The sequence below is a fragment of the Capra hircus genome, chromosome 17 (genome assembly GCF_001704415.2).
Source record: "Capra hircus breed San Clemente chromosome 17, ASM170441v1, whole genome shotgun sequence".
In the NCBI taxonomy this organism is placed as follows: Eukaryota; Metazoa; Chordata; class Mammalia; order Artiodactyla; family Bovidae; genus Capra; species Capra hircus.
In genome coordinates this window covers 13,507,639-13,519,303 of record NC_030824.1, presented here as the reverse complement: position 1 = coordinate 13,519,303, position 11,665 = coordinate 13,507,639, and the positions used below count along the sequence as shown (strand labels likewise).

Sequence of the window (11,665 nt, the reverse complement as noted above, 5' to 3'; positions counted from 1 at the left end):
GGCCCTTCTGGCAACGGGCAGTAAGTGCTGACCAGAGGCAAGGGTGAACCCAGGGGCGGAGGGAGGTCAGGGAAACACCTGACAGGCATGGGAGATGGACTCAGAAGAAGCTTCCAGGAGAAGGTGACGTCAGGAGAAATCGACTAGGTTTTCTAGAACACTGTCCCCATTTCTGGAGTCCCCTTAACAGCATCCTGCTGGAATCTTTTGACTGACGGGGAACTCATTCCCTCACAAAGCAGAACATCCTGTGATTTCTCACTGCTTTTTTTTTTTAAGATTGTTTTGATGTGGGTCATTTTAAAGCCTTCATTGAGTTTGTTACGAACATTGCTTCTCTGTTTTATGTTTTGTTTGTTTTGGCCATGAGGCATGTGCGATCTTAGCTCCCCGATCAGGGATCGAAGCCACAACCCCCACCCCTGCGTTGGAAGGGGAAGTCTTGACCACTGGACTGCCAGTGAAGTCCCTCTCACTGCTTCTTTCTAGAATATTCTCTTTACTAGTGAGATAACCAGGGGCCAGGGTGCAGTCACCTAACTCAGAGCCCTTCCCATCTGGAGGCCCCAGTCTGCACCCTGGCCAACTGCCCCATGTCTGGCTCAGAAGGACCCCATGGCTCACAGCCCAGCCAGCTGCCTGCTTCCTTCTCAGCCTGACAGGTCAGGCCGGCTGAGTCACGGGCTCAGCTTCTCCCAGCCCACGTGGGGTCTGAGACTGGGCAAGGGGGATGGGCTGCTGGCCAGATTGCCCGTCAGTCACACCAAAAAGGAGCCCATGAACCTCATTGAGGATTAGACCTAAGAACATTCTGGAATTGCATGCTCCACCTTGGACCTCCCTGAGGGCCAGACCCAGCAGACAGGCATGTTATTCTACCAGTGAGGACACCAGGGAACACAGTGTGTGTGTGTGTGTGTGTGTGTGTGTGTTGCCAGAGAATTGTCTTATAATAATTATTATTGCAATGGATTGTCATGGTTGATTATTAGAAATTGTCAGCTCCATGTGGACAGGGGTCCATCCTCACTGTTCACTGCTGTATGCCCAGTTCCTGTAAGAGTACTTGGCACAAAGGAGGTGCTCAACAAGTTATTTTGTTGAGTAAGTACATAGACAACAAGCAACAGCTACTTCCTATTTTTGGAGGACATTCTACAAGGAATTACGTATATATGTGTCTTTTAAATTTATCATCAGTCTCCATCAGCAGGGCACATAGCGCCCAGCGTGGTAACCCACGCACAGTAGATGTTCAGTAGATGTGATTGAGTAAAGAGGCAGGTGCTGGCATTTTCTCATTTATTCTTATACAGCCCAGGCAGAGAGGCACCTCTTTGGCATCTCTTAGAGATGAAAAATTGAGCCCCAGAGAAGGGAAGTGACCTCTGAAGGTCACCCAAGTTGGTGAGAAAGAGCCAGGGCTTGAACCCATGTCTGTGTGGTTGCAGAGCCTGTGGGTGCTCTTAACTGCTAGGTCCTGCTGCCCCTGGCAATGAGGGGCTAGGGCAGGGGTGGGGGACCTCTGAGAAGGGGTACTGGGGACAGAGTAGGGACCACTTTAGAACTCTCCAGTCTTGCCCTGTGTGTCCCAGGTGCAAAGCCCTTTTGACATGGCATCCCATTTGGTGTTCACTGGAGCTTCAGCAAAGCCCAGAGAGGTAGAGGAACTTGCTCAGGATCACACAGCAACTTCAGCACAGGTCTCCTGAGGCTGTGTCCAATGTTCTTACCCCTAAAGTCCACCTATGGCTCCACCTCAGAGTCCTAATACAAGCAGGGACTCGTGCAGGTCAGAAGAGAAAGCCTATTCAGCATACACACAGACTTTGTTTTTCCAGGCAGCCTGACCCAATACGTCTGGTGGTAAATCCAAATTCCGCCCTTCGCTCTATGACCTTGAGACTTGGCTTCTTGTCTCTGAGCCTTGATTTCCCTATCTAAAAAATGATTCCTCACTTTGCAGGTAGCGACTAAAATCCCTGATTGGTGCTTCTCCTGCTGTGTGACCTTGGGGGAAAAGCTTAGCTTCTCTGAGCTTTGATTTTTTTTTTTTTAATCTGCTAAGTGAGGTTAAATAAATACCCACCTCTCAGGGCCCAAGAGAGTTAATGGGAGGGGTCCGTGTGGGGACCGTGCAGGGGCCTGGCATGTAGTAAGTGTTCAGTAAAAGATGGTTTGGGGGTCCTTTGTGATTGCAGTGGGTGGCCCTCCTCAGGACCCTGCGGGCCCAGCCGGGCCACTAGAGACCCAGAGCACATGCTCGCGGCTGCCCCCGGCCAGCTGGGGGGAAACCTGAGCCACCCTCCTCCTGGGCAGAGGCTGTCACTGCTACTGCTGCCTCTGAAATGAAAGAAAGGTCAGAGCCTAGGGAAGCCGGGCTGGGTGTGCGATGGAGGCGGCCGGCAGGCGAGGAGGGGCGGGGTAGCCAGTGGCTGCCTGACTGCCCTGATCTCTCCAGGGGAGGCCTGAACCGGCCAGGCCTGGGTGCAGCCCCCTTGCCCCGGCTTTGACCCCCTGGCCCCAGCAGAGCCGCCTCCCAGCCTGCCCCTGGGGAGGGGCCACCTGGTGTCAATTAAGCCCCAGCCACAAGGCTCACGCCACGCCAGGCGGCTGATTAGTGCCGCTGGCCTCTCCAGATGGGGAGCAAGGCCTGAGAGGGGCGCCTGCCACCACGCCAGGAGGAGGCCTCGCCGGAGCCAGTGAGTACCCAGGTTGGGGGTCCCGCTTCCAGGCCGGTGGGCCTGGAGAGCCTGACTGGGCCGTGGTAGGGCAGGGGGGCTCACTGTGGTCTCTGCTTTGCTGGGGCATCTCAGGCCTCTAGCATCCCTGACCCCCTTTGCTTTGGCTTGACCTGCAGGGACCAAATGCCAGCCTGGGGGCCTTCTCCCTGGATGGTGCAGCTGCAGGGGCTGCCCCCGGGCTGTGGCTGAAGGGGACCTGAGGGGTGAACAAAGAGCCAGTCAGCCCAGAGGGAGGCTTTAGGGTCCCACCTCTCTCCTCTTCACCCTGAAAGAACTGGCTCTTTGTGCCAGCCCGTCTGTGCAACCAAGGCCACTCATGTTCCTCCAGCCCACCAGCTCGTGTCGTGGGGTGGCCCTGTTTCGTTGCCTAGCATGAGACCCCTGCAGGAAGCTGACATGGGGGGCTGCTCCCTCCCCAAGCCAGAGCTCAGGGGGAGTCCTCTGGTTTCAGAGTGCTGCATGGTTCGGTGCATGGCCGGGGGCAAGTAGGGCCCTGGCCTAGGACCCCTGAGGCTTCTGGGGCGTCGTCCAGCGTGCAGGCTTCCACAGGGTCTGAGCCACCCCATGGTACCCAGTGGGGAGTCAGTCCCAGTAGTGGCAAAGGAGGGGACAGCTGCCAACCCATGGCACAGACTAGGGGGGTGGTCAGAGAGAGGTCCAGCTCGGTACCTCCCAGCTACACCATGACTTGTCCTGGGGCCCACACTTTGACCTGTGGGCCCCAGTTCCTGGCTGAGAGGTGGGCTATTATCCATTAACCGGGTCCCTGGTGACAGATGGCGTTGTCCCTTGGTAGTACCACTGGGTGGTCTGGGGCCGCCGCCAGCTTGGGGCAGAGGCAAAGTGTGTTTGGCACAGGATGGAGAGCCCTGGGGGGATGGAGCGATGCCGGTGTGTGTCCACGTGCTTGCGCCACTTGGGGTGACTTTAAGAGCTGGGGAGGATCACCTGTGTGGATCACTGGAGCCCGTTCTGGACGGTGGCTCCAACACGTGGCTGGCTCCGACACGTGGGCTCGGGAGGAAGGATGGGCCGTGGGCAGAGAGCCCTGTGGCCAGCAGGGCGCAGCTACACGTCCCCACCTGTGCGTATGTGTGTGGTTGTATCGATGCCAGTGCTGTGCAGACGGGGGCTCCTTGGCAGTGTCCCCGGGTCGTTGCAGTCTGCTTTTGCCAGCTCAGTCCATCGTGGAGGTTAGGGGGCAGTGTTTCCCAAGGGGAGCACCCACGAGCTCCCTGGCGAGCCAGCTAGGTCCCCGTCGTGCACCCCAGGCCCTGAACTTGCTCTGTGTCCCAGACGCCATTCCCACTGGGCTGACTGAGGCCAAGCCAGGCTGGTGGCTGGAATCCGAAGGCTCGGTCCCTGGAACGTTGTCTGTGGGCCTAGGATGAGCGGGGGCGACCGCAGCTGAAGCTCAGCTGCTTTCCGGGAAGTACTGGATCTAGTTCATTTCCTCCATAAATATTTATCACAGCCCTCCTCCAGGCTACAACCTGGGCTCAGAACTGGCACTGTGAGAGTGAACCTAGAATTCTTTCATTCACTCAAAAGGGTTGATTGAGAGACCCCTAAACTTGGTGGTGAGTCATTTGGTGGTAGAGTTCAAATCCATTCCTTTTATTCCTTCATTCACTCCACAATATTTGTGGAGCGACCGCTATGCACCACTATGTGGGCTCACCACGGCAGCTGCACCAGCGAGTCTGGGAAATGGGAAATCATCATCTCTTCCAACTTTCCTTGTCATCTGTACACAGCAAGCCTGGATCTGGAAGAAAGCCAGGTGCTTAAGAAACAGAAAAACCTTGAGGGCCCTTCTCTGGTCCTTTCACAGCAAGGCATAAGGGCCCCATTTAACCATGCAGCTGCCGCTAGAATGTCCCCAGTGTTTACCTGGAATTAGTAACTTTCATTGGAACCCAGTGGTCATGACAAGAACAGGGTGAGCTTTGCACACAGACTTGGTTTAACTTCCTTTTCCAAAGGTAAGTGTCATCATTTTGATGATTAACTACCAGGCATGCCTGAGGCGCTTGCTCAGGTAACTAATAAATACTAGAAGGTGCCACTTATTATTTTCCACAACTCAGGCATATACAGGATTCATCTTTTTGAAGTCTTGCCCAGGTCAGCTGGCAGCCCTATTACTTCCTCATTTTATAGCTATACAAAAATGAGGCTGTGAGGGGGCTTCATGACCTGCCCCAGGCCTTTCTGACTCCAGAGCCTGAGCTTTGAACCTCTAGGCTAGAGTCCTTAGGGAGTTTCCGTCTAGACAGGGACAGGAGCAGAACATCTACACACAAAATTTGAGTGGGGCGACAGAAGGGAGGATGTGCCCCACTCAAGCGGGCGGTGGGGCAGCTAGAAAACGCAAAGAGCTTCCGAGTCTTTGCAGCCGCAGAGCACTTTTGTCCAAAAGTAGAGCAGAGCGGAGCTGGCCTGGGTGTGACTCTCGGGTCGGGGTCTGGCCCAGTGCAGCCCGGGCTCCCTCTGATCCCCTGCCCTTGGGGAGGAGGGCAAGGTCCCTCAGGGAACCCCTGGGGTGTGTGGGCAGCTGGCAAAGCACTTTGGTGTGAAGTCAAAGCCAGCCAGGGTGGACATGGCAGGTGAGGTTACCTGGCAGGTGAAGGCGAGGTGGCCGGAAAGGCTTGGAGAAGGGCAGGCATCGGGGCTGGGGAAAGATGAGGCGGCCATTCGCTGGCTCATTCACTGACTCACTCGCTCGGCTCCTGCTCCAGACAGGGTACTGGTCAAGGCCCAAGGATTGGAGGGGTGACGATGGTAAACCACGCTCCTTCCCTCTGCCAGGGACTGATCCTCAGCACAGCCTGAGAGAGCAGAGCCTCTGCACTGAGGGCAGAAGGAATGGCTCCTTCCTTCAGTAAGGGATACTGCCGCCTGGCCTTGATCTTGGCACTGGGGTTATAATGCTGAACAGGTGGAGGGAGTGCTTTCTAGAAAGGGAGAGTGGGGGAAGCAGGAGAGGGCAGCCGAAAGGGCTTAACAAGCCTGGAGACGCTCAGCTGACCCCATGGGGGGCTCCGGAGGGTGAGTGGGACGGCGGAGTTGATCCCACCTTGAGGCAAGGGGGCGAGCCTTTAGGATCCCCATGTTGGCCAGTCACTGGTGCTGTTAGGGTGAGGGGTGTCATCTTTCCCCAACAAACCGGCTTGGCTACATAAGGCCGTTCTCCGGGAATAAAGATCAGCAGCTGGGGAGTGCGTACATTGCTGGACAAAAGACACTCAGGCAGGGCACCAAACTGGCCTTCTGTGCCGCCCCTGAGAATTTCCTAGTTGGGTGGAGGAGGCAGGCAGTGGACAGGTGAGGGAGGGTGCCCTGGCCCAATGGAGAATCACAGAGGGCTGGGGAAGACCAGAACGGGGCCCCAGACCCAGTGTGGGAAGTCAGGGAAACGTGGCCTTGCGCAGCCTGGGGCCTGGATTCAAATCCTAGCACTGCCATTTGCCAGGTGACGGCCCCAGGCCAGGTCCTTCCATCCTGGAGCCTCTGCTTGGCCGGCTCTCTGCTGTGGATGCTACCTGGGGCTCCCTGCTGGAACAGTGGGTAGGACTTGCATGTGATCCGAGTGGCCCCATTCCTGGCACACACGGTAAGTGCTGGGACGCTGCGGATGGCGGAGCTGGTGGATGGACGTGGGGTCAGGTTATAGGGTGCCGTGAGCCTACAGAATCCAGTTCTTTCCTGCAAGTCCCAGAGAGACATGGGAGCCTCGGGAGGTGAGCCAGAAACGGCTGCCAGGGTCAGGCCCCAAGTGTCATCAGTACTTTGGGTCCTTCAGGTGGAGGCAAAGAGGGGATGCATGTGGACGGAGCGGAGTTGCCCCCAGGAGGGAACAGGGCCCTGGAACTGACCGAGAGGGGGCAGGCCCCCGTGGTCTCCCCACGCCTTGCTCCCAAAACACAGAGCCCGGGTCTGAGCAGACCATCTCTTCCTCTAGGTACCATACCCTTGTCCAACCATCCATCCATCCATTCATTTATTCAATAGCTATTTCCAGAACTCCGGCTACGTATGCCAGGCTCTGAGGATGTGTTTATAAGACAGAAAGGATCCCTAATCTCATGGAACTCAGTTTGTGGTGGGGAGGGGGGTCATTAAACACCAAGGACAGGGGACAGAAAGAGGGACATGGCAAAGGGGTTGAGAAGATGGAAGCTTTGAGCAGTTTCTGGGCATGGTAGGGGTTGGAGGGCAGAGGCCTGGGTGCAGGGCAGTAGGCGTGAGCTCAGCAGGGGCAGAGGACAGAGGAGCTACTCTGCTTTTGACCTTGGGTGGCTTCAGCCTGCAGCCACGTGAAGCCAGGTTTCGGTTCCCAGCCAGACAGTGGCAGTGAGCGCTAAGTCCTAGTCACTAGACCAGTGGCCCGTGACAAGGCACTTGCTCTTCGGCTTTGCAGAAAAGAATTCCCACAAAGACGGAAAGTAGTGGAGCAAGTTAAATGTTTATTAGGAAGAAAAGAATACTGTATGTGTAAATAGACACGTGGGTGGACTCAGAGAGGCTGCACCCCCCGTGGCAGCCTGAGTCACGTCTTCGGGGCATCTCTTCCTGGTTTCCTTTGGCCAGTTGTCTTGCTTTGCCTGATTCCAAGGTCGTATTTGGTTTAAGTCAGGATCCTCCCATGTGCGCACATGCATCTCTCAGCCAAGATGGATTCTGGTGAAGAGGCAAGGGTAGGTTGACATCACTTACTGTGAGGTGACGCTCCCACCCTTTTGACCTCCAAGGAGCCTTTCTGGGCAAGTATAGTTGGGAAGGTCACCTTGACCTTGACAATGAGGAATACGTGGTCTCTTATCTGAGCAGGACTCAGCTCCTCCTCCTCTCCATCTTGGAGTGTCTGTCCACAGGGGACACACTCCAGCTGCCCAGCCTGGGGCCCATCCATCTCCTGCCTCATTTTTCATCCAGAGCTCGGCTGGGAAAGGGAGGTGGCGTGCAGGCCAGGAGGGACTGTCTAACTGAAGATCATGTGAGTGCATAAGAATGTGCGTGTAGGGCTGTGTATGGACGATCGTGGGAAGGGGTGGGTGGATGTGTGAATGGAAGGGTGTGTATGTGTGCAAGAATGTGTTTAAGGGCATGTGTGTTATAAACAGTGTAGAGGGTATGTGTATGAGTGTGTGTGAGTACGTGTGGTGAGGAAGCCCCTGTGAGGGTGGGTGTGGGCAGTTGTGGGGGGATACACATGTGTATTGAATGGTGTGTATATGGGTGTGTGGGGGTGTGTAATGAATGAGCTTGCCTGTGTGTGGTACCTACACAGGCACACGTGAGTGTGTGTGAGAACCAGCAAGTGAGAAGGTGTGGGTGGGGGGGGGAGGTGTGTATCTGTGTGCATGGATCTATACTTGCAAGCGTGTGTCTGTGTATTTTCATCAAATTCTGGATTCTAAGAGCCGGAGAGAGTCTTGACTCCCCTTCAGTCCAACCCCCACCTGCCCACCCCAATAACAAGCCACCTCATGTGTGCACAGCACCCTACAGCTTGCACTTTTCCTATTCATTCATTGTTCCCTCCCCCACCCCCAGCAGCCCTGGGAACATGGCTTCAACCCATTCGACAGATGTGGCAACTGAGGCCCCCAGGCCAAGAGGGAGGTGGGGGCAGTGCCTCTAGGTCCCAGGACTCTGTTTCTGGCCAGATTCCAGCTCTGACTGCTCCTCCCTGTATCTCTTCCAGCTCAAGCACTTACCCACGTAACAGGATGCCTATGCAAAGCCCACACACATCCATTACACTATTTCTTTTCTCCTTTGATTCTTACTTTCTCTTTTTATCCTAGTTCTCGTCTGGTTCCACTTTCCTTCCACTTCATTAGGGATGAATGAGTCTGTAACTTTGACACATTCCTCACCCACACCCACTCCTGCCAAATGTCTTTTTTAAAAAATCACTTTAGAATTAACAGGAAAAACTCTTATAAAAATGTTTAAATCAAAGTGGAGCTCATTATTCAAGAAAATTTAGGGGGAAAAAAATGGGTTTGCAAATGCTCACCAGGATTCCCCTGGAACAATGCATTATGCAGAGACATTCACTACTTACAAAGAAAAACAAACAATCTCAAATAAAGACCAAATATTTTGGAAGACTCAGACCCCAAAGCAGAGAAAACAAATTCAGTCTTCAGGAAGCCGGTTGTGCAATTGGCCAGCAATCCCTATGGATTCAGGAAACAAGCTGCCTTCTGCCCACTGGATCTGAATATTAGCTAACGCCCTCAAAGGATCTTCCTACTTAGCCTCAGGGCCCCCCGGCTACCCTCAGGAAGATAGAAGTGGTGACTCTCTTACATTCAGAGGAACGGAGGGTCAGTGCTGAGCTCCGGGACCCCAGTGGTGTGGTCTGAGCTTAGCACGGCCCAGCCTTGGGCATCCCGCCCGGGCAGCCAATGCTCTGTCCCCACGAGGTTCCTCTCCCTCCCTCTCCCTCCCTCTCCCTCCCTCCCCTTCCCTCTCCCTCCCTCCCCTTCCCTCCCCTTCCCTCCCCCTCCCTCCCCCTCCCTCCCCCTCCCTCCCCCTCCCTCCCCTTCCCTCCCCCTCCCTCCCCCTCCCTCAGTGGCTCTGTGAGCATCTCTCTGGCTCTGCCTCATCCCTGCCACTCTAGCGATAGTAATGGTAGCCTCTCATGTTGCTGTCACTGCTTGCTTCTGTGTCCCTTCCCTGGCCTTCCCCCCACCTGCTCTGCGAAGTGGGCGAGACTGGGACGATCCTTTGTCCTCCTTCATATACTGAGAGCCAAAGGCTCAGAGAGGTTAGGCAGCTTGTCCAAGGTCACACGGAGCTGGGCCGTCCCCTGAAGACTGTGTTTTCCAGTCCAGAATGTTCTTCCCCGCGTCGCCATGGAGCCCCCATGTCTCCTGCCCAGGTGTTCCTCCACTCTGGCTGGCACTGTTACCTTATATTCTCCTCTATTCCCTTGACCAGGTTGTGAGATGCAAAGACCGCTATGTCAGGAGAGAATGTTTTCGTACCATCGGGTGTCACTTCCATCAGTCCCGAGAGCCAGCAGTGATGCTGGTATTGGTTGTGGTTGCTACCCATCGGGTACTGATTGGTGTTTTACGGGCTGGTTTGAGCCATTGGCACCCCCTGTCCTTACCTGCCACGGATGGAAACTGGCACAGACTAGCTGAAAATGGTTAAATCGAACTATTTGGATTCAGTGAAGAGCCTGTCCATGGGGACTGGCAGGATTGGAATTTAATTCTAAGTGAGCAACAGTTTTTGAGCAGTGGGTGTAGCCTGCAAGATGATAGCATATAATTAAAAAAAGAATGAAATAATGCCACTTGCAGCAACATGGACAGACCTAGAGATTATCATACTAAGAGAAGTAAGTCAAACAGAGAAAGACAAATACCCTTTATCACTTGTGTGTGGAATCCAAAAAAAATGATACAAATGAACCTATTTGCCAAACAGAAACAGACTCACAGATATAGGGAACAAATTTTTGGTTAGGAAAGGGGTTGGGGAGGGATAAATTAGGGTTTGGAATTAACAGATACACGCCACCGTCTGTAAAATAGTTGACCATGTTTGGCAGAAACCAACACAAAGCTGTAAAGCAATTATCATTCAATTAAAAATAAATTTTAAAAAACCAACACAACATTGTAAAGCAACTACACTCCAATAAAAAATTAATTTAAAAATAATAGTTAACCAACAAGGATCTATGTATAGCACAGAGACCAATATCTTGTACTAACCTATAATGGGAAAGACACACACATTTATATATCTGACTCAATTTGCTGTACACCAGAAACTAATACATCATTGTAAATCAACTATACTTCAATAGAGAATAAATAAAGAAATAGAAAGGGAAAACTTTAAAAAAAATTCAAAAGATGGCATATAGATCCATGTCTTTCAAACATGGCACACTTTTCAAGGGCACATTCTCACAGACACTCTCCCTTAATGTTGCCATAAAATATTTTGATTATGATGCTGCTTAATTGTGTACCTGCAGAACAGCAGGTATGAGTTCTTCATGCTTATATTCCTACAAAACCAAAGCAAATCCACAAATTGAACACCATCCCAATTACAGAGCAAATCAGATTTGAGCTCAAAACATGTTAGTGATGGCTTGAGTGAAGTTCTGTTTGCAACATAAGTATAATACATGATGCATGGACCAGAAGGCCCTCGGGGGTCTGCCCGCCAGACCCTGTGAGGACTTGATTTTCCCTCCCTCTCTCCTCCTCACACTGCTTAGAGCCCTCTGTCTCTATAACATGGTGTTCCAGTCTTTGGCCTTCTCCAGGCACGGGGAGGATCATTTCTGTATCGTGCCGGTGGCCTCTTCTCATTCCTGTGCAGTAATTAAAGCAAGACAGCTCAGCCCAGCTGCCATCATCACAGAACAGTTACTGGAATCATGTGGCAGCTCCTAGTGATGAGACCGTCATCAGCAGATCCAGGAAAGGCTGATGGTCGTGTCCTACACATCAGTGATAACACTTCTAAATGATCAGAGTGTCTTATGAACCCCTGTGGGGACCCCAATACTTTGGCCACCTGATGCAAAAAGCCAACTCATTGGAAAAGACCCTGATTCTGGGAAAGGTTGAGGGCAGGAGGAGAAGGGGACAACAGAGGATGAGATGGTTGGATGGCATCACTGACTCAATGGACCTGAGTTTGAGCAAACTCTGGGAGACAGTTAGGTCAGGGAAGCCTGGCACGCTGCAGTTCATGGGGTCGCAGAGTTGGACATGACTGAGTGACTGAACAACAACAAGGGGACCCCAATTTCAGAAATGTTAGTTCAGGTACCTCCAGTAGTATGAAGAAACGTGCATTCCAGTTAGGGGGCCCAGTTAGGAGGTTATGGTTAAGATTTGATGCTGGGAGGGCTCCAAAAGCTAAAATGG

At 53.1% G+C, this 11,665-nt stretch overlaps 1 protein-coding gene across 1 annotated transcript in view; it reads left to right on the top strand.

Annotated features, from left to right (window-relative positions):
- NOS1 (nitric oxide synthase 1) overlaps positions 2,606–11,665 on the top strand; it is a 191,160-nt gene continuing 182,100 nt past the window's right edge. The window contains exon 1 of the mRNA XM_018061221.1: positions 2,606–2,702. The gene's annotated coding sequence lies outside the window, so the exon portion shown is untranslated. The remainder of the gene's footprint in view (positions 2,703–11,665) is intronic.